The sequence below is a fragment of the Zeugodacus cucurbitae genome, chromosome 3 (assembly GCF_028554725.1).
Source record: "Zeugodacus cucurbitae isolate PBARC_wt_2022May chromosome 3, idZeuCucr1.2, whole genome shotgun sequence".
NCBI lineage: Eukaryota > Metazoa > Arthropoda > Insecta > Diptera > Tephritidae > Zeugodacus > Zeugodacus cucurbitae.
In genome coordinates, this window is record NC_071668.1 from 14,213,851 (window position 1) to 14,237,092 (window position 23,242).

General features: G+C 34.6%; 2 long non-coding RNA genes across 3 annotated transcripts in view; one reads left to right on the top strand and one right to left on the bottom strand.

Moving 5' to 3' along the window:
- Window positions 1-19: 19 nt before the first annotated feature.
- Window positions 20-23,242, bottom strand: part of LOC114804493 (uncharacterized) — a 46,798-nt gene continuing 23,575 nt past the window's right edge. Inside the window, exon 3 of the long non-coding RNA XR_003752680.2 lies at window positions 20-359. This is a non-coding gene — a long non-coding RNA (uncharacterized LOC114804493). The remainder of the gene's footprint in view (window positions 360-23,242) is intronic.
- LOC128920081 (uncharacterized) lies at window positions 354-10,084 on the top strand. Of its 2 annotated transcripts, XR_008470212.1 has the most exons (4): window positions 354-721; window positions 1,917-2,038; window positions 5,779-5,938; window positions 9,173-10,084. It is a non-coding gene; the product is annotated as an uncharacterized LOC128920081 (long non-coding RNA). The 2 variants fall into 2 exon arrangements; XR_008470211.1 differs by having other exon boundaries at window positions 5,779-10,084.

Genomic DNA, 23,242 nt, shown 5'->3' on the forward strand with positions numbered 1-23,242 from the left:
GATTGTGAGTTGTTGTGGCGTACACAGCGTCCACTTGGTGGGGATGCGTGTTGTATTTGTTGCACGATTGGTGCTATAACACGCCGGTTATTGGTTTGATTGCAGCTGGTTGGGCTGCAACGGTTATTTTGGGCGTGGGATGCCGTTGCGCTGTTACTCTGGGGATGGGGTTATGGCGGTAAGAGCTATGCGCGCCCTCAACTAATACACTTGTTGGGTCAGGTTGTTTGGGGTATTGGGGTAGGGATATGTTTGTGCACTTTTATGTTTATTTATTGCACTACACATTCATTTAATTTACACGCTTTGCACGATTTTTAACTCACTGCCAATGAACACTGCACTACGTGAAGGATTACCTATAAGGAAGAGAAATTAAATTTAAATTAGTTGAATTTGTGATTATTTATGTTTTATGTGCTCTTTTTATGATATGATATCAACGGATATTTTACTTAAGGGGTTACATTGGTTTTGTCGCATAAAAAATGACCTATTTTCAATATTTTTTTTTCATGTAAAAAATTATTTATTTAATTCAAGATTTTTTTTGTCTTATAGATACATATTTAAAGAATAATTTCTGAAATTTTCAAAAAAAAATTAAAACTCCATTGCGACGTCATTTCCGATGACCCCTTGGAAAAAAGATGCTTCCGCGTTGTCAGCATAACTCCTGATAGGATCATCCAAAATGAAGAAACAAAAATAAGTGTTTTAGGTAAGACCATAATCTCGTGCTTGAACGAAGAAAAGACAAAAAAAAATTGAAAATTGAAAAATTGACATTTTTCCAAAAAAATAAAAATTTCGGTCAAATTTCCTTGACATTTTGTTTTTTTTTTTTAAATAGTTGTAATTCCAAAATAATAAAATTCTTCGTTCAAGCACGAGTAAATTGAATCTCCAACACCTATCCAAAATTTCATCAAGATCGGTTGAGCAGTTTTCGAGAAAATTTGACAACCGACTTTGAAAACACGGTTTCGAGAAAAACGCGTTAAAGTATCTCTGAAACTATTATTCGGATCGACTTGAAAATTTAGGGCAATATTCTTGAGATGTTGTAGAAATTAATAAGCTAAAAAACAAAAATCTATTTTTTGAATCCACGAAACCCATGTAACCCCTTAAGCACTGACGAAAACTTTTGGCGGTAAACAACTGAAACAAAAGCACGTAGGGGATGAAGTGAGTTTGTTTGGCCCCAAAATAGTCAAGGAAGTGAGTGAGTCAACAAAAAGGTTTTCTCTAAATTTATATAAAATACCATTGGCACATTTATCCCATCCAAAATATATATTTTTGTAATTCACGGCGGGTACGAAATGTCTTGCATTCTGAATTCTCTATTTACAATTCATTAAAAGAAAATTCATTGATTTGGAGAATATTTTGATATACAATAAGATACTGTCTTAAATAATTTTCTTAGTATTTCAATCTCTCTCCTTTAAGGGGCTATACCAATGTGACACTTTCAAAAAATCGATTTTTTTTTATTTTTTGCTTATTCGATAGTTTATACTTTCAATATACTGTGAAATCGGCAAGGTCGTATCTTGAATAGTTTTTGAATGGCAGCGTATTAAAGAGCGACCGCGCACAGGTATAACCAGCGATAGTCGAAACTTTAAACGCGTTTTTCTCGAAGCGACATTCCTCAAAATTGCTGACATCATAAAATCATTAGAAACTGGCCGACCGACCAAATTTAAACTGAGTATTCTTGAATATAAAATTGTCAATTTGGCATTAAAAAAACGACAATTTTTTTTCCAAAAAAAAACGAAATTTTTTTCAGAACTACGCCTTTTTGTTGATTTTTGATCAAAATGAGATTCGGTCAAAAATCGTAGGTCATTGTATAGGAAAAACTTCAACTTTAATAATTTTTTTGAATTTTTTTGTTTCAGCTACTCATTCAGCCGGAATCATGGCAACAGTTGGGCATTCGAACAGTCTTGGTACCTCCGAAGACAGCACATAACACCGTTATTTTACAATATTGTTGCAAAAAAAAAATCTTAAAATATAGGTGAATATTCGAAACATTCTATCGAGTACTTTCTTAAAAAAAAAATTCACCAAAAATGCCTAATTTTTCATGGGTTAAACTGGTATAGCCCCTTAAGAATACAGACATTTTTAAATAATTATTCAGATCCATTGATACATTGAATACATTCTTAATTGAGAAAGTTATGGATAAAACTTGTCTACACAGCATTTATTTATACTACACAAACAAACAACAAACTAAAATGTTGGAACAAACTTTTGTTGATAATCATAAAAACAAGAATAAACACTTTCGAAAGCAATACGCACACACCTGTTGCTTGCATACGTAAGCATATTGGTTGATATAATTAATAAGCACATATTTCTGATTCAGATTGCTACAACAAACACTACACAGTACACAAAAAATAATGTGGTGCGCTTAACCAAGTAAATAAATAAATAAAAAAGCAGTATCAGCTACATATGTATGAACATACACGATGCACAATTAACAGTTAATCCACAAACCAAAAGAATTTCATAAAAATTAACCGAAAAATAAAATTGTTAAAAAAGAATTTCAAGTTCAACGCGATGAAGCTGAAATTCAACTAAACAACAGTTGAGGCGGCGAAAAGTTTTGTGGCTGTGCAGCGTAAGCTCAAACTGTATCCAAACGAGCGGCAATGGGCAGAAAAGTTCTACATACAAATAAACGAATAAACTAAAAGTCAGATAATAATGAATGTGTGAGAGTGTAGCGGAGAGCAGAGCAGAATAAAGCTAAAAAGAGCGCCAAAGAGAGCACAAAACAAGATAAAAAAATAGAAAAAAGTAAATAAATTCAACAACAAACTTTACGTTTAGTTAGCTTGTTTTGACTGCCGCTAAATGCATTGTTGTTGTTGCCGTTGCCGGCGCTATGACTGCCTAAGCTTTTTTCCACCTACATTAAGCACAGATCAGTTGCAAATGTATGTATGTATATGTGTATAAAATATCACCAAATTGAGAGTGATTTTTGCAAAGCAGCAAACTCTGCGATAAAAATAACAAATATTCAAATTTTATGGTTTAGAAGGGAAATAAAAAGCGCGGATACTGTATATCTGTACATACGTATGTATAATGCATAGGTAAATATATTTCTATAACTATATAGAAAGTGTATTATAAATGAGTAAAGAATGAGTGTAGAAAGCAGCTATGCATAATAAAAATTATTCGAAATTTATCTTAATAACAATCTTCTTCCTCCATAATAACAATGGATTTAACGGCACGAAACTCACAATCACCAAAATTCAACGTTCAATTATTATTATTTTTTTAATTTAAGTTATCAGCTACAGTAGGTAACGAAATTGTTGTTGATTTTTTAGAACTTAATATCACCGGCTTCCCTATGAAAAATGTGAAAAGTAAAATAGTCAATAGTGGGAACATAGATATCAGCAGGCGGTTTTGACAGAGGAAAACGATAAGATTTGATATCTCCATCTCTTTCTTTTCCGCTAAGATTTGATTAGCTGAAATATTGAATGGTTCCGGGTTCGACTATTTTTTATATGTTAAATATAGTATTACAAACCCTGGTTCTAAGGAATATAGTTCTTTTAATCGTTGTTTTTATTTACAACCGGCTTTAAAAATCGTGAAGCCTCGTAATCAACTCATTAAAGTTTGATGTTTCTTCCCAACAGTGGATAAAAAATGTGTGCTTCGGTTAGTTAGCTGGTTGGTTTCTTCCTTCTATTAGCTATATTTCATATATAGGCAGGGAAGACAGGAAGATATTCAGTCTGAAACGGCTGAAAATTGCAAATATATAATTCTGAAGGGGTTTAATATCGGCTTCTCATTTAAATTTCCAATTCGCATAACTCAATCAGACAACGTATTGGTCTACAACTTTGTTTCCGCAAAATTCAAAATATTGGCCGTCGCTAGCTACTACTTTTGACCATCCGTCTGGCAGCATGGGTATTCCGTGACGTAAGAACTCCTCATCTTTCGAGTCGATCCAAGTATCAATCCAATTTTTGACTTCTTCCTAAGAACTGAAGTGCTCGTTAGGTAGACCGTGTGCCATCGATCAGAAGAAGTGGTAGTCAGATGGAGCAACGTCTTCCATTTCAGCGTCTCCAAATATTGTTTGACCACCTTTGCGACGTGAGGCCGAGCATTGTCATGCTGGAGAATGACTTTATCATGTCTTTACTCGTACTGTGGCTGTTCTTCTTTTAGTGCTCGGCTCAAACGCATCAATTGCGTTCGGTATCGATCTCCTGTGATGGTTTCACTTGGCTTTAGCAGCTAATAATATATCACCCCCAGCTGGTCCCACTAAATGCAGAGCATGACTTTGGCACCGTGAATGGTCGGTTTTTCCGTCGACGTGGAGGCATTTACAGGCTTTCCCCATGATTTTCATCGCTTAGGATTATTGTAGTGGACCCATTTTTCGACGCCAGTTACAATGCGATGTAAAAATCCCTTTCATTGTGCCTTTGAAGCAGCTGCTCACGTGCAAAGAAGCGCCGTTCGACATCTCTTGGTTTCAAGTCGTAAGGAACCCAGTTTTCTTGTTTCTGAATCATCCCAATGGCTTTGAGGCGTTTTGATACGGCTTGCTGTGTCACTTGCAACGATTCGGCCAATTCCTCTTGGGTTTGAAACGCATATTGGTCGAGTAATGCTTCCAAATCTGGCTCTTCGAAAATCTTCTCCCTTCCACCACCATGCCGGTCTTGTTGACACAAATGTCCAAGATCGATATAAAAAAAATCGATTTAACCGACCAGTGCTTGACCCTAGAGACATCTATTGGAAAACGGCGGAAGCAAACTTGTAGACCTAATATAATAGGCTTAGAGTTTTCAGGTGCAGCACTCTTGTTGGCATATTTAACTTTTCTTGCCTTGCAAGAATGACGTACCTACATACGTTTGAAGAATTTGTTGACTACTTCGTTATGTTTATGAGTTTTGAAAAGTAAGTAAATATTAAAATAAACAAAATTCGGAGTTGACATAAATGTGTTAGGAAATAAAGATCAATTGAGAGTAGAGTATATTTCAATCACAGTTTTATTATTTCTTTTAGTTTTCATTGTTTACGAAGAATTCAGACGAAATAATTTAGTTTTGATTTTCTGAAAAGCGAAATGCAACGTGTTATTATTATAAAGCAAATTTTACGGTTTTTAAAGTGCCAACTGTAGTGGAGAAAGATGCGGGTAAAATTCTAGGAATCGCAAAACAGTTGAGCAATTGAAAAAGCGACAGATTTATGTATATTTATGAACCACTAATTACACTTCCATAGAAATCCAAATGGAAAGACATAAAAAGCGAAATATATACAAATATAATTTTAAATATTCAACAAAATGCAGTTGTTCACTGGGAACATTACATATACATATAAGGGACGTAAAGGCAGCTGAAACAAGTGTTTGTTCATTAATTAGTTCGGGTGAATTGCTGCTACTTACTATATATAAAAGTGGGTTAAAATAGTCGAGTAGCGAATTAATAAGTGGTGAACTAATTGTTCTAACTCTATAAAAAATTCTATTGAGGGTTTGAAAACGAGTCAGCAATAAAGTTGTCATCGATTTTTTTAGAATTCATTAACACTTTAGTATTTTCAAGAAAAGCTTCATATCAATTACATTATCATTCCAGCATATCGAAAACTAACCAATTTATTTTGCCAATTATAAATGTATATACGATTATAAACAGAAATAAATTTATTTGATTGTAGCTTTGAGAGAAACAACAAACTTGACGAGAATTGCATGTAAAGCATCAAATACAGCAAAACCGGTAGATATCAACAACGAATTATTACAACAATTTGCCAACAGCTAACAGATATCGCAGACATTAAGTCGCTTTTGCCTTTTTCGTAATGCCGTGATAAGGTGGGTATTATTGAGTAACAACACAACAACAAACAATCAACACCAAATTGATGATGCCAATACATAATAAATATATAGAGAACCGCAATAAAATGTGGTATTTAAAAATAGATATGTGGCAAAAATGGCACTTCTATTGAAAACCAGCGAACGTATAGAAAAACAAGTAAGGAAGCGCTAAATGCGAGTGTAACCGAACTTTTTATACTTTCGCAATGTTTAGGGTTCGTTCGTTCGTTTTTAGATGGACTTTTGAATAGACTAGAATCAATCAAACTCTTACAGGATTTCAACAATTTATGGCACCAAAACAACTATATCTCAAACAAGCTTTTTTTCATAAAAGTGAAAATGGCATAAATTCGCGATGTTATTGCTAGTTTTTATGAAATTTACTTCAGATTGGATATGCCGGCGTCATAGGTGTGAAAATTCCCTTTCGTATGACACCAAGATCATTAAAAACGGTTCAGATTTACTCGAGTTATGACCATTCAAAAAGTTGTACTGCTCCACACTGATCCGCTGCTCTGCCACTGCTCTTCCTGGTAGCGCAGCGCAGTTTTATTGTGGTTTTTGCAAAGTTCCCAAATGTCGATTTATACTAGGATACCAGAAATGTGCAGATATGTATGTATGCCAACAGAAAATTGTTGCGTCAAAGGAAGTACTGTGCGTAGCGGAAATGATCAAAGAGGAAGTGAAACAACCGGAGCAGGAAATACACATGTCACCAACTTAAATAGGATGTAGATCACAAGAAACGGAAGTCGGACATAAGCGGAAGTTGGGTCACCGATATATATATATATATATATATGTGGGTGAACGGAAGTACTGTGTACAACGGAAGTGACCAAAAAGGAAGCGAAACAATCAGAACAGGAAATTCAAATGTCACCAACTCTGATCGGATCTCGATCACCGGAAACGGATGTTAGGTAACCGGAAATAAAATCTGTAAACGGAAATAAATTCTAAAGAAAATGTCTAAGATGCGGAAGTTGACAGTTTAACTGTCCATGACAAACTTCCGTTTGGTTCATATCCGGTTTCCGGTAAGAGACTTCCGCTTTCTTTACTCAATAACCTGTTAAAATTGATGGCATGAGGATTTCTGGTTCCGGTTGTTTTACTTCATCTTTGATCATTTCCGTTGCACACAGTACTTTCTTTGACGCGCATGTCATAACTTGGGTAAATCTGAACCGATTTTGGTGTCATACGGAAGGGAATTTTCACACTTATGATACTAGCATATCAAACCTCAACCTCATAAGACTTGCAATAACACCGTTATTTTTCGAATTCTCACTTTGAAGAACAAGAGAGACGTGAAAGTTGAAAGACGCGTTTCTTTTTAATTTCGTGTTTGTCAAAGTACCCAATAGAACGTGTTCCAAGAGTTTAAATAATAATAAATTACAAAATAATAGAACCGGTTGAGAAGTGATAAAGTGGCAGAGCTTTAAACGAATTGATATTTAAATGAATGAATGCATGTATATTTGTGTGTGTAAATTATTGGCCATTCAATTACAGAATAGTGATGGATTTGCATTCTATTTTATCTCCATTGTCTAATATGAGAATTATGAGAAGTCTAAAATAAATAGGTGCCTAAAGTACCTAAAGTATATACGTACGTATATGTCCAACGCGTGTTCGAAAGTAGTCAGCTATTCAACCAAAAAAGGCAGAAGGAAGTGAAACCCACATGCGAACATTTATTTTCCCATTCAGAGCTTTAACTCACTGCGCGCTGTCAATTGGTGTTCATTTACTTTTTGAGCCAACATCTGAGAGACTGTGGGCGGCTAATTTACAGCAGCCAAAAGCGATTGGGCTGGCAGCCAATCAAATGGCAAACCATATGGCAACTGCGGGCACTTAGAAATATATAGTATATGTGTGAACAAGAATATGAATAAAAATCGGAGAATAAATCTCCGCTTGCAGCAGTGGCAATGACAATGGCAATGGCAGTGCTATAAAAGTTACTACAAAATCAATTTCTGTGCGCGTAAAATACAGTTAAATTTGCATTTATTTCTGCTTTCCGCATGTGGCGTATCAACGGTAGTGGTGCACGAACTGCTTTTGTAAATATGTATATACGAGTAGTTTGTGGTATAAGTTTGGTTTAAGCTTTAAAATAAGATTATATTTAAGGAAACTTCGCTAGATATAAAAGATTCTTATATCTCTGCTAGATGCTTCTACTATTCTAATATTTGTAATATACTTTATATCTTGAAGTCATCTGTCAATTAAGAAAAATAATGCTGAGGGCGACCTCTACTGGAAACTACTTTATTTAAAGCTATTAGAAAAAGGTGTAGGTCACTGGCTCAGCTTAGTATCTGGTATCTGTAATTCATACCAAACATTACTGTCAAATATTTTTTGATGTTCTCCAGTCGACTCGTCAACTTTGAGATCATGAAACAATAACACTACCAAGAATATGTATGCCATAGGAAAAAATTCTTAAAAGAAACTTACGGAACAGTTCCTTCCACCACATGTACCAAAATTCTACACTTTACAGACCACAAACTGACGACTTTTGTTCTAGATTTAGATCCGAAATTCTATGAAATACTTTCATGAATGTAGAGCATTGATCGGCAGTGTTGTTAAGGGTTATAAGCGTAGCTCAAGATAGATTATATATGAACTTTTTGCTGACTCCGCGGGCATTTTTATTTTACAAAGGCTTAGTCTAACTTATTTAGTGTTGTCAAGATGTCGGTTTTCAAAAACTCAGAAATTTATCTCATGCGAGACTGAACTCAAACTGATCTGCCCCCAGATGTGAGGTTCTTTCATTTTATACGGGTTTTATAAACACTTCGATTCAATTCGATTGTCTTTCTTAAGGTCACAAAAGGTTACACAATACAAGAAATACAATATAAAAAGGTAACCCTGACCCAAGCTACTTCTTATATCGTAAATACTAGTGAAATATATGAAACATTATTCGATTCAATTCCAACTCAACCCACCCTATTTGGCTTTATAATAATATATACAACCATATACATCCATGTATCTATGGTATATAGAATGACTGGTGGTTTGCCACTTTTTCGCTTTTAATTACTTATTGCTCAACCTTAGAAATACACAAATTAATGAAACCACACACACACACCTCATACCGTTAAACACACGAACCAGCTTATATGTATATAAATTTTTAACGAACTTGACATTTTCCATTCAAAGGCATCTAAACAAAAGTATACGAATGAATGGAAAAGTGTAGGTGGCAAGAAGAAGAAGCAAACTAAAAGCAACCGTGCAAAATACGAGTAGAATCTCGGTATACAAAGAGGCAAAACGACGGTGTTGAAAGGTAATTGTTTGGAAAATTTTATGTCCGTATTTAGTTGGTCTTGTGTGTGTATCTATGTATGTATGCACCGTGCGGATGATGTAATTGAATATTTCTTTTTTGTAAAAGCAGAAAAATTAAGAAAGCGCAAAATTGTTGATGAGCGTGCATGAGAGCACTGATGAAGGTGATTATGGTGGCAAAATTGTTTATTTTACTTATTTTATGGTAGATCAGTTTATGAGTTATTGAGATGAAATAGGTATGTATGAAAGCTGAATCAATTGAAAAAACTAGCAGATTATTGATTTTCAAGTTATTTTTATTGTTTTTGAAATTATTTTTTGTATTTTAATTGCAAGAAATAAGATTTTACTGGTTAGTTTAAGATGGCGTGAGAACGCTTAAAGTGAATAAAGTGTTGGAAAAGTTTGATTTTGTTCCAGATTCGAGATTAAAATATATGAAATACAAAGCAAATATAAATTGTTAACAAGCCAAAAGTCTCAATATCTTCAAAAAATAGAAAAAACAAGTAAGGAAGGGCTAAGTTCGGGTGTAACCGAACATTTTATACTCTCGCAATTTATTTATTTAACTTTATTTATATTATATAATACACAGTTTGACCCGCATATTCGTCATATATATTGTATAAAGTCCATTGAAAGTTGGAAACCATAATATTAGGTTAGAAGCACCGAGGTCCTCGTGTTCGATATATGGGGCCTTAAAAACCTATGGTCCGATTTCGGCGTTTTTTAGAATGGGGCTGCCACACTATTAACATGGTATTTGTGCAAAGTTCTGCACCGATATCTTCACTAGTACTTACTTTATATAATGTAAAGTAAACGATTCAGATCGTCTTCAAAGTTCTGGTATATAGGAAGTAGGCGTGGTTATGAAGCGATTACAACATATCATTGGGATGTAAGGAAACTATTACAAACCAACTTTCATTGAAATCGGTCGAGTAGTTCCTGAGATATGGTTTTTGACCTATAAGTGGGCGACGCCACGCACATTTTCCATTTTGTAAAAAAATCTGAGTGCAGCTTCCATCTGCCATTTCTTATGTGAAATTTAGTGTTTCTGGCGTTTTTAGTTACTGAGTTAACTCACTTTTAGTAATTTTCAACCTAAACTTTGTATGGGAGGTGGGCGTGGTTATGATCCGATTTCTTTCATTTTTGGACTGTATTAGGAAGTGGCTAAAAAAACAGCTGAAGAAAGTTTGGTTTATATAACTCTATTGGTTTGCGAGATATGTACAAAAAACTTAGTGGGGGGCGGGGCCACACCCACTTCCCAAAAAAAATTACATCCAAATATGCCCCTTTATAGTGCGATCCTTCATACCAAATTTTATTTCCATAGCTTTATTTATGGCTTAGTTATGGCACTTTATGTGTTTTCGGTTTTCGCCATTTTGTGGGCGTGGCTCATTTTCGAAAGCAACCTTCCTATGGTGCCAAGAAATAAGTGTGCCAAATTTCATCAAGATATCTTAATGTTTACTCAAGTTACAGCTTGCACAGACGGACGGACGGACGGACGGACAGACAGACAGACATTCGAATTTGAACTCCACTCTTCACCCTGATCACTTTGGTATATATAACCCTATATCTAACTCGTTTAGTTTTGGGTGTTACAAACAACCGTTATGTGAATAAAACTATAATACTCTCTTTAGCAACTTTTGTTGCGAGAGTATAAAAAAAAATTTTGGAAATAAAAAAGTTCAAACTGTAAACCAAAGAAAACCGCAACGGAAAATATGCTAACTCAAATGTCTAACTAAATGCATTTACCACATATAACCATTACCATTTAAACCATTTAGCAATAATGTCCAAACGAAAAGATAAGACATATTCGCATGTATGTATATTCATTTGAAAGAAATTTGAGCCAAACACTATAAACCATTTAACTTTTAGAAGCCAGTGAGAAGACAACAAGACAATTGAATGCAATTTTCATGTCACAAGTGTGAACAAGTGAATGAAATTAAATTAATGTCGAAACTGGCGAAAGAACTGTGTGATAAAGAGGAAGCATGTAAACATGTAGAGAGCAGCAGAAAGTATGTCACCGAAGCATAAATAAATGCTATAAATATGATTATAATTTTTTTTTTTAAGAAAGAAACTTTCTGTACCACAACCGATGAAGAAGGCAGTAGTCTGCTTTACAGGCTTCAAAAAATCGATTTTTTGTTTTGTTTTAAATCTCTTCCAAAACTATCCAAGAATATGTCTTTAAAATTCCAGAAGCCAATTCGACATATTTTCGAAGCTAGAGCAGTTTTAGTGGCCGAGCGTCGAGCAGGTGCGAATGCTCAGGCAGAACTTTAAAGCGCGTTTTCTTTTCTTTTCATTTTCACAAGTGTTAGAAAACGGTGCCGGCGATAGCAAAAAGAATATATGATCTCCGATCGAAAAAAACCAAAGTGTTCTAGCTTCGGTATTAAATTATCTTCTAAACTACAAAAGTTGGACAGAAGTATTATTTAAACTACTTGTTTTGCAACTTAAAGTCAATATTTTTGCTTAAAAAAGTAAATTTTTTTTTCAAACTTCGAAAAAATTTGGAATTTTATAACTTCTTCGGTATTTTTTTAGTTCATAAAGAAAAGAAACTTATAAAATTAAAAAAAAAAAAACTTGGTTCGACTGTTTCAGATGCATCGCACGACCTCCATCACCGGCACCGATTTACAGGTGCAGACTCCAGGCGCTCCTGAAAAACCAGAAAAATACTTACAACTTTGAAAAAATTTTAATATTTTTTAATAATAAATATTGTTTTTTAAGCCTTAAATATAGTACACTATCGTCTTAAAATTCCGTTAACCGGAATCGATTCCTTCCCTTTCAAAAAAAATTGCTAAAAAAACGCTTTTTTTCGGCTTCTAAAGCAGACTACTGCCTTAAGTTCTTCGGTAGGCAGCCATTGAAAATTCATAGATATATAAGAATGGTTAATACCAAATGTGATTTTAGATGTCATTCTTTGCCATTGTCATAAACCCCACTGACTTGGCACAAATTGTTTTGATATTCTTCAGTGATATTTTCTAGGCGATTCCCAGAAATTGAGATATTAAAAAATTAATTTAAATAAATATTTTTCTTCACTATAAAATTTTTCTGCATCAAAACCATTACCAGTTAATGAAGTCAAAAATGCGTAAAAGTACCGTGTCAGTAGATAATACGAGTACAATACGCCGATAAGATAAACAAAGCAAACGTTGACACTGACATTAATGTGGCGGCAATCACACTCGAAACAACGGCACAGTCAAAACGTCAGACAGACTTTATAAAGCAATATGTGGGTATGTATTATGGGCTGGTCTCTGAAGCAATGTTTACGAATCGCGCGTAATGCGATATGAAAGACGGAAAGCTATTTTTGGTCTATGATGGCGGTGGGCTCACAGCCAATTTGTCGTGTTTGTGAATGCATATGCTTTAATGCGTTTTTCACGCTTATTTATAGGGCTATTGGAATATTTACAAGCATGGCGTCATGCATAGCAGTGCTTTAATATGACGTAGCTGGGCTATAATTACAAAGTAATACAAGACAAGAAATGCAAATAGACACCAGGAAATACAAATACAATAAATACTTCTATTATGGAGTGAATGTTGACTAAAGCATGCAACAAGTTGATGCGGTGGGCAATAAAAGTAAGTAAGAAGTTTAATTTATGAGACAGAAAGTCTGAAGAGTGGAAAAAATAAATAAATCTGTTTTATATTATATATGTGATTACCGAATTTTTTATTAAACAAAAATTGTAAGTAACACGCGTCAACGTGTTAATTTAATGTGTAATATTGTTTTGATGTCCCTAGCAATATTTATCGCATGCAATTTTTTTTGTAAATTGTAAGAAAAGCTTTAAGAAACACACGTCAACGTGTTAAATTAATGTGTAATATTATTTTGATGTCCCTAGCAATATTTATCGCATGCGATTATTTTTGTAAATTGCAAGAAAATATTTTAGAAACAAGCGTCAACGTGTTAAATTAATGTGTAATATTTTATTTAAATGTGCCTTGCAATATTTATCGCATGCGATATTTTTTTTTAAGTATATTAATGTCACTCATACGCCGCGCAGTCCTACTAATGAGCAGCAAATATATCAATATCGCCTGAATTTGTTTATTTATTTGCACTTTTTTTTGTGATTCGTTGTGAGCTTAGGTGGCAAATCAATCATTGCTTCGTAGATAAGTAAATTACTTGCAATATTTTATTTATCGCATGCTATTATTTTTGTAAATTGTAAGAAAAGCTTTAAGAAACACGCGTCAACGTGTTAAATTAATGTGTAATATTATTTTAATGTCCCTTGCAATATTTATTGCATGCGATATATTTTTTTAGTATAGGAATGTCACTTATACGCCGCGCAGTCCTACTAATGAGCAGCAAATATATCAATATCGCGTGAATTTGTTTATTTATTTGCACTTTTTTTTGTGATTCGTTGTGAGCTTAGGTGGCAAATCAATCATTGCTTCGTAGATAAGTAAATTACTTGCAATATTTTATTTATCGCATGCGATTATTTTTGTAAATTGTAAGAAAAGCTTTAAGAAACACGCGTCAACGTGTTAAATTAATGTGTAATGTTATTTAACTATCACTTGCAATATTTATTGCATGCGATATATTTTTTTTAGTTTATTAATGTCACTCATACGCCGCGCAGTCCTACTAATGAGCAGCAAATATATCAATATCGCGTGAATTTGTTTATTTATTTGCACTTTTTTTTGTGATTCGTTGTGAGCTTAGGTGGCAAATCAATCATTGCTTCGTAGATAAGTGAATTACTTGCAATATTTTATTTATCGCATGCGATTATTTTTGTAAGTTGTGAGAAAAGTTTTTAAAAACACGCGTAAACGTGTTAAATTAATGTGTAATATTATTGAAATTTCCCATGCAATATTTATCGCATGCGATATATTTTTTTTAGTATATTAATGTCACTCATACGCCGCGCAGTCCTACTAATGAGCAGCAAATATATCAATATCGCCTGAATTTGTTTATTTATTTGCACTTTTTTTTGTGATTCGTTGTGAGTTTAGGTGGCAAATCAATCATTGCTTCGTAAATAATTGAATTACTTGCAATATTTTATTTATCGCATGCGATTATTTTTGTAAATTATACGAAAAGCTTTAAGAAACACGCGTCAACGTGTTAAATTAATGTGTAATATTATTTTAATGTCCCTTGCAATATTTATTGCATGCGATATTTTTTTTTAGTATAGGAATGTCACTTATACGCCGCGCAGTCCTACTAATGAGCAGCAAATATATCAATATCGCGTGAATTTGTTTATTTATTTGCACTTTTTTTGTGATTCGTTGTGAGCTTAGGTGGATAAGTGAATTACTTGCAATATTTTATTTATCGCATGCGATTATTTTTGTAAATTGTAAGAAAAGCATTAAGAAACACGCATGAACGTGTTAAATTAATGTGTAATGTTATTTAACTTTCACTTGCAGTATTTATCGCATGCGATATATTTTTTTTAGTTTATTAATGTCATTCATACGCCGCGCAGTCCTACTAATGAGCAGCAAATATATCAATATCGCGTGAATTTGTTCATTTATTTGCACTTTTTTTTGTGATTCGTTGTGAATTTAGGTGGCAAATCAATCATTGCTTCGTAAATAATTGAATTGTGTTTACTCGTGTTTGCTATTTTGTATCAGCTGTAGGTAGGTTACCGTACAAATTGATTGATGGGAGTTACTGTGTACAATTTAATCAAGGAATGCGGATAAGTATGGATAAAAAAAATTCTAAATGGCTTTACTTGCTATTACGTAATTAGGAATCTACACTAGAGTGGAAAAATTATGCATTTTATTTAGAAATTTTTTTTTTTTTTTTGATTTTAAGGTAATTATTTCCAATACGGAAGAAAATCAAAATAAATAAATAAAATCAATAAAATAAAAATATTATTAGGGGTTTATTTTTTTAAATATTAGCATGAAGTGTACTATTTTTTGTAAGGTCTCAGAACTATGGGTCAAAATGCTCAGAACTAAAATTCATTCATCAAATAGAGAAGATTTTGAATTCTTCACAGTTAAAGCCACTGATTAATTACAGTATCTATAGCTTTTGATTGATATATTCCATGTCATACGAGTCACAAAATTAATCAATACTAGATCACGTGATTGAGTATAAGTAGTTTATGAACATACATACATACATACATACAACAACAGAAAAGTATACTTTATAGAGACAACTGAGTGAAAATATCAAAGCTCTATATATAAAATGACTTCATTCAGCGCTTCCAACTATCAATTAGCAATATTGCTCATCGCTTTATATACATACATACCTACATATGTGCGAACACCTATCATTTAAAAGAACACAAATATATTTAAATGAAATTAAAACAAATCGCACAGTCTGACTAATGCGGGCGCGCAACAAAAAGAACAACAACAAAGTAACCGCATAAACGCTACCAACAACGGCGCGTGGGTGTGTACACTCATTAATTCCTACACTATGCGCACAAAGCCACATATGTACATCTGTAAATATATGCAAATAACTATTACTAAAACAACAACTAAAACACTTTTCTGTGCGCTGAGCAAAAATATAAACAATGCACACAATAAATACAAATACAACGAGCGCAGCAGCATGCATCGCCAATATAAATTTCAAACGTGGAGTTTTGCGATTTTCCATTTAAGCTGCTTCAGCAATCAAGCGACTTTCATTTAACGAGATGACCTTAAGCAGGTACAAAATAAGAGAATTACGTCATGCCGCCGCGTTAAGATGTGGCAAATTGCAAGAAAACGTTTCAAGATATGCAAAGTATGGCTAGCTAAATTGCAAGGAGGCCAACGTTTAACCAGCGTTTTCATCTGATGCAAAAAAGAAAAAAAAAAAAACATAAAATAGCTTTTAACGGAGATGAGATAACAAATAAAATTATAATAATTATATAAATAATGTTAAACTACTGGCGGTATATAAGGTAAGTATATATAATCTCAGTTAACTACTAGTGGCTATGAGTGGGCGATTAACTAGTAATTATACGAATAGAGTCATGTTTCTATAATAGTCGAGTTCACGTTTTTTTTTTTTTTTTGGAATAACCGGAGATGGTCCCGAGTTTGGACAGCTTTCCAAACTTTGTGAGGGGAAACCAAAATCATCCTGCAATCGAAATTTGATGTTACGAAATAATATCTTAGAGGATAATCGCTTCATATATGTTTTGAAAAGTACCGTTATTGTATGTTTCTCAACATTTTTCAATACCATAGTTATTTTTTTACAATTTCCTGATTTATTTCTTATTTCACGAAACCTCACTATGCACTTTTTGAGGTAACAGATCATCAATGTTCAATATTAATTAAGAACGAATGCTAAATTGACGTGCAAAATGTCAGAGAACTGTCGAAAACACGAATAATCAGAAAATTTGTGTTCATTTATAATTTGGACAACATGTTATGGCTTGAAGTTGGCTGCTGAAGGCAAAAGTGAACTAATAAGTATACAATTAATTGTACAGGTATGACGCATTTTGTTGAAATATACGGTAAAAACTAAAGAGTACCACCCTTTTTCATGTATGTACATATTGTCTACTAATAATCGCAAAATATTTTGCTCCATTGAGGCGTTAAATATTTTGTTTGCAAAATCAATCAATCACAGTGAGTACTCATGTGGAACAAAAAAAAATAATACTACAATGGGAAAAGTATTCAAAAAAAAAAAACAACATCGCTACTCATCGCTAAGGGAAAAACAAAATTAGCGCGCTTGACGCCCATATATCTGGCGAAACGAAAACAGATTTATATATGTATAGATACATAGGTATATATTCACATATTGTCATATGTTGACAATTGTACAAAAAAGTGAACAATTAATGACAGAGAGAGAGAGAACTGCAAATAATGAGCAATATAAGCAACAACAACAAATACTAATCTAGTATACACTGACTGAATAGGGTTTAAAAAACATCTGTATAATGTGCAGTTGTATGAAAAATAAAAAAATTATAACCCTATATATGTATGTATATATTTCAGAGTGTGGCGAATCGAACAAACAACTCGCCTAAACGCAACTAACTGCTATATTCAAATATACAACTGTGTTCAAAAAAATAATAGTGCTAAGTCAATATTTGAATTTCTTATAAAAAGTAAATTTCACATCTGGCTTAAGAAAATATCTGAAACATAGGTAAATCTAAAGAATATACATATATTGATATTCGGCCCTATTCCCATTGTGGTTGTCGTTTTAATAGTCGTTTCTAAGTCGTCGTCGTTCTTATCGTCGTTTCGTTCCTAAATTGGTATTCTTGAAGTATATCGTAACGCCAAAGAAAAGTTATCGCCTACATATTTTATATGTATACTATACTTTAAGGCGCTCTTTTCGCATATAAAAAATTCTTTCTTAGGGGCGATTGATCAAATGGAGTTCAGTATTTGGTCGAAAAGTTCCTATTATAAAAAACTGCGTAGCAGGGACGCGGAATAGAGATAATTAGGCCTTCATGACGGGTTTTAGATAATTCTTTCCAAGAATCCTTCACTATTTTCCAAAGTTCGCGATTATTGATTTTTTGAATATCACCACATATGTTATCAATGGAATTGAGGTAGAACCATTGCGCAGGCCAAGGCTAGCCGACTTGTACGTTTCGTGACATTATCCTACTGGAAGACTCATTTCAGAGCTATTTCGTATTCAGTATAAGGTAACATGGTGCTATTCAAAATATCAACGTAGACATGTTGATCCATGACATTGTAGATACAATATATTGGCTTAGCAACATAAAATAGCTGATAGCTTTGACCCTTCATGTTTTACCGTTATCATAGTGTGTCTGTGGTGGTATTTTGTATTCGGTGGACGATGCATATACTGTCGTGTTATTATTTTGAACACAACTGTAAGTTGAAAAAAAAAAAACAAAAATTAGCGAGTTGAATTCGATATAATAGAGTATGCGGAGAGAGAGTCTTCTAAACTTTGAGAGAGTGTGGAGTAACCGCTTTCTTCAATACTACCAAGATTTATTTTAAAAATTTTAAACACATTTTATTATTGGAAATGGTAAGATTGCACCATATCTGTCAATTAGTTTAAACAACTGGTATAGTTTGCTCGTTTCGCAACTCTCTAACACTTACCAATTAATATTTTATATTTCAAATTTCCTTCTAAGAATTTTAATAAATGTACGTTCATTTTATGAGTAACTGTATACACCTCTCTACAAATGGTTCGATGAAATGTTTATTTTTATTGCTTTTCACCTTTTGCTTCTCTGTATACCTTTTATTTTTTTCGGCGCTTCCTCCCATTTTTTGCGGCGACGATGACGAGTGACCTTGAAATACGCGTTTGACAATTGTGGGCCTGTTCGTTAGATTGTCGCTTGACAAAATAGGGTATGTACACAGACATTCAAACACACTCATAGGTGAATATATGGCGGCGTTTATTAGCATTTTCGCGCGCAACCCGTTGCGACTGACTGCCCAACAAAAAAAATTAGCACAAACACTAAGCAATGCGAATATCGCTTCAACGCTTGGCGCATCAGTCAAAGCGCTGTACGATCAATGGGCGACTGAGTGTAGCGTCGAAATTGTATTTGTCGAAATTAAATATAAATGTATGTAATGTGTACATATGTAATAACTAATAGCTAGCGCGTATGCACATTTGCAGCAATTTATTTATAAGCTAAGGTGGAAGTGACAAAGCGAAAACAACTACAATAAAATAAAAAAAAAAATAAATTGAAAATAAACATTTTTTCTAAATGGAATACAAGCACGCGTGCTTTTTTATGTTTGTATGTCTGTGTATAGTATTGGCAGGGGAATATAAATCGCTTTCGAGGCAATTAAAAAAACACTCCTCACTATGTTTTTTTGAATGACGAAGTGCCAGCCAATATTGTTGTATTTTAGTCATACCGGTAATTAGTTATATATTTATGCAAATGTATTCCAAGTTGTTTAAGGCATTTTTGAATGGGTGAAAATTTTCCATTAACAGAAGTGGGTGAGCACTTCTCCTGCATTTTGTGTTGCACTTTCTTCAAATAAACAATTCAGCTTACGGATTTATTAAGTATTTGAACCATCTGGCAATATCTTCTGGCTGCTCTAAGAGGAAATCATATAACTGACGATTTTCGTATTTAAATCGCATATTATTATAGAATCTCAAACCTACATTTCCGTGGTTCGATCACGTCGGACCGCTTCTATGTTTTCTGGACCTACCGATGGACTACATTACTATTTAAGTCTAGCTTTTCACTAAGTAGGGTTATATAAATGTTACCACAACAACAACGAAAACCGCGAGCATTCTAAACTGGGAATGATATAATAAATAGATCAGATGGATTTAATTATTAGCAGTATACCAAAAGCTAACTACGCGGCCTTACTGCCATTAATCGGCTTTATGAAATCATTATTGATTTTATTAAGAAACCCCCTTATAAAGAAAATCACTTGAAGAATACTATCATTATCTACTTCTATCATTTTAGATGGAGTTGTTATCAAGCTTGTGAGATATATTGACTTTCCAGGCTTATTGGCTTTGGTATTTAAAAGCTTAGAGTATATCCAGCCATTGGCCTTTTGTATATGTCCATCTCCATCTAGGAATGAGAGATCTAACTAGCCGATATGGATATACTATTGCGACTTATGGCTATTGAACGACCTTAAAGGCCGACCGAAAATGAAGAGGTTTGTGTATGTCAATTCTGCTTTTTCTAGACTGGATAGGGAACCGAAGCGTATCACAAAATATCTCCCGTCATTCAACAAACAGACGGCGCACTCGCGTCTCGGTTCGCACGTCACTGTTGACAGTTATAACTTTGAAGTTGTAGATGATTTCTTCTATCTGGGAACCAGTGTTAACAGCAATAACAATGTCAGCCTGGAAATCCAAAGCAGAATCACTCTGGCCAACAGGTGCTTCTTTGGACTGAGCAGACGTTTGAAAAGTAAAGTCCTCTCTCGACAAACAAAATCCAAACTCTACAAGTCCGTCATCATTCCCGTCCTACATTGTGGTGCAGAAGCGTGGACGATGTCAACATCAGATGAGACGGCACTATTAGTTTATTAGTTTTCGAGAGAAAGGTTTTGTGGAAGATTGACGGTCCCTTAAACATTGGCAACGGAGAATACCGCAGACGATGGAATACAGCTCATCGTATGTGTTATTCGACGACATTGACAGCGGCTACGATGGCTGGGTCATGTTGTGGGAATGGACGAAAACACTCCAGCTCTGAAAGTCTTCGATGCAATCATCGCTCGTGGAAGCCGAAGAGGAGCAAGACTTCCACTCCGTTGGAAGGACCTGGCTTCACTTGGTATTACCAATTGGCGCCAAACTGCCAAAAGGAGAAATGAGTGGCGCGCTGTTGTGGACTTGGCTATAACCGCGTAAGCGGTGCCTACGCCAGCCTAGAAGAAGAATAGTATGTCAATTTGACTGGGTTTCTGATTCTCTCACTTTCAAACTGAAAGATATCATATCTTCGGTAAGTTCATTTTTTTACGATTTCTCTATCCCTATTTACAGACCCAAATCGATATGGTTACCATCGCCTCAGATAGAGCAACGTTCACATTGCCTGCCACGTTCTACAACCAAAGAAGTATAATAGGCGTAACGTGTTTTAATGAAACCCAACTTTAAATTAGATAAGTACTACAATTAGGGTAAGGTAAAAACTTTGGTGTTGATAACAAACTGAAAAGCCGCAACAGAAACAGAAATACGGCAAAAGCGCGTAACATCCGCTAAATTACGCCGAACAACAAATACTCGTAAAACTCTAAGTAAACTAAGGACTAAATAAACACTTAGCGAGACCAAAAGTCAAGCGGACGTTGGACGTAGCAACAACAAATAAACAACAGTACAGCGGAATACAAAAACAGTTAAGAGAGGTGGACAAATCGAAAAAAAGCTAGCAAGTTGCACACACAAAGGTTTCACTTTGCGCTTCTTGTTTGCCTTCTACTACTTTGCACCGCTTAGTTTTGCGCCATTTTTGTTTATTTTGTATACAGAATTTATTTTTAGCTTTCCCTTTCCCTTTCAGTTTCTTGTTTTTTGCATTTGCAATTATACTGCAGCGCCGAGCAAAAACGACAAGCAAAAACTTGATGGGTGACATTAAAAATCACTTTTCTATTATGAAGAGAGGAGGCGGGAAGCGGGGGTACAGAGGTAGGTAGAGCCAGTGACAGTCGGTGTGTGTGCGCTGAAATGTGATACACAAAGCAAAAATTGTAAAAAGTGCAAAGAGCAAGCACGGAGACTGCGCTTAGTATAGCAGGGGAGGGATGGATCGGCAGATGATACGGATTGCGTAAAAGTATTAAAAATACATTTTCCGCACAAATAGTAGACAACACGTGGCGGGGTTAAGGCGGTGAGAAAATGTGAACGGATGTGCAAAAAAATGCAACACTGAGTTTGCATTTATTTCGCGGCGTGTTGAGAGCAACAGGAGCGACACTTCGCTTTTCAAAACGGAGGAGGACACTTGCGCCACTTTTGTTTGACTTTTTGCGGGCGCTCTTCCAGTACAACCGCGGACAATGGATGAAATATTAACAAGAAAAGAACAAATAAGTAGTTGCCGAAGAATTGCGCAGTAAGTGTCAACAACAACAATAACAGAGGAACAATTGCTGAAGGCTGAACACATAATAACAAAGCGGACAGTGAAAAAGGGGTGTGTCAATAGTACGTAGGGAAGATTTTTAATTAAATTCTATAAAAAATGAATTTAAAGTGAAATTTAATAAAAATAATATTAAATGTTTGCTGATTTCGATTACTTTTTTTTTACAAATTTGAATTTAATTTTACGAAAAAAGAGTTGCCAAATTTACGTATTTTGTTAAAAAGTATTCAAATCAATATAATACGTTAGGTTAGGTTGGTCTGTTAAGGTCCTTAGCGATACCATATGGAGTGCCTTCACGTATTCCCTGAGTAGTAGACATCGTTTAGGATGCCTGCGCTTGACGTGAATATTAGAAGTTTATGATGCTTCACTAACGATATCTCCTCCAACTTATCTTATTGTGGGGGACCTAAATACCTCAATACTCAGAACAAACTCACAAGAGATGCCCAGCTCTTGACACTTCCTGCATTCCTCCGGATCTGACAGCACCATTTTATAGGCGTGTGCCACAGAGGCTAGGCTGTGACATATAAGAATGTCAACCATTGTCCTGCAGGCCTTTCTATCGAATGACAGTAGGAATCTTGTAAATTTCCGATCTACCGCTTTGCCCATGACTTTTGCGGTTTACAATCTGGTAGATCCATCCAGCGCGCCTACCTATGTCGTCGTACAGACAGCGCATGGTTTTACCGTTGTGGATCATGTTTTCTGGTGACAGCTGTACACCACTTTTGGCAATCCCGTCTACTATTTCGTTGCAATCGATGTCTTTATGGCCTGGCACCCAGTAGAAGTGTAGCCCCACAACCATATATCAGACCTTTCATTTTACAGTGCACGCTCTTTAAGTTTCATAACTCAATTTGCACAGGTATTTTCAATTTACTATCGATTTTTTATACAGGGTGTCAATTAAACGAGCAAAACCACTCGATAGGTGTGCGCACTTTGTCTTCATTTAAGGTATGTATGTGGGTTAGATGCTATAAAGGTTTCGCAAATTCAGTTGTGTATGTCTCAAGCTCTTCCACTCCTTGCCATTTTAATATGGGTGCAAAGTAAGTAAGCTTTTTATTGGGTCAAGGTATATATAGTAAATATTAATAAACACGTGCTC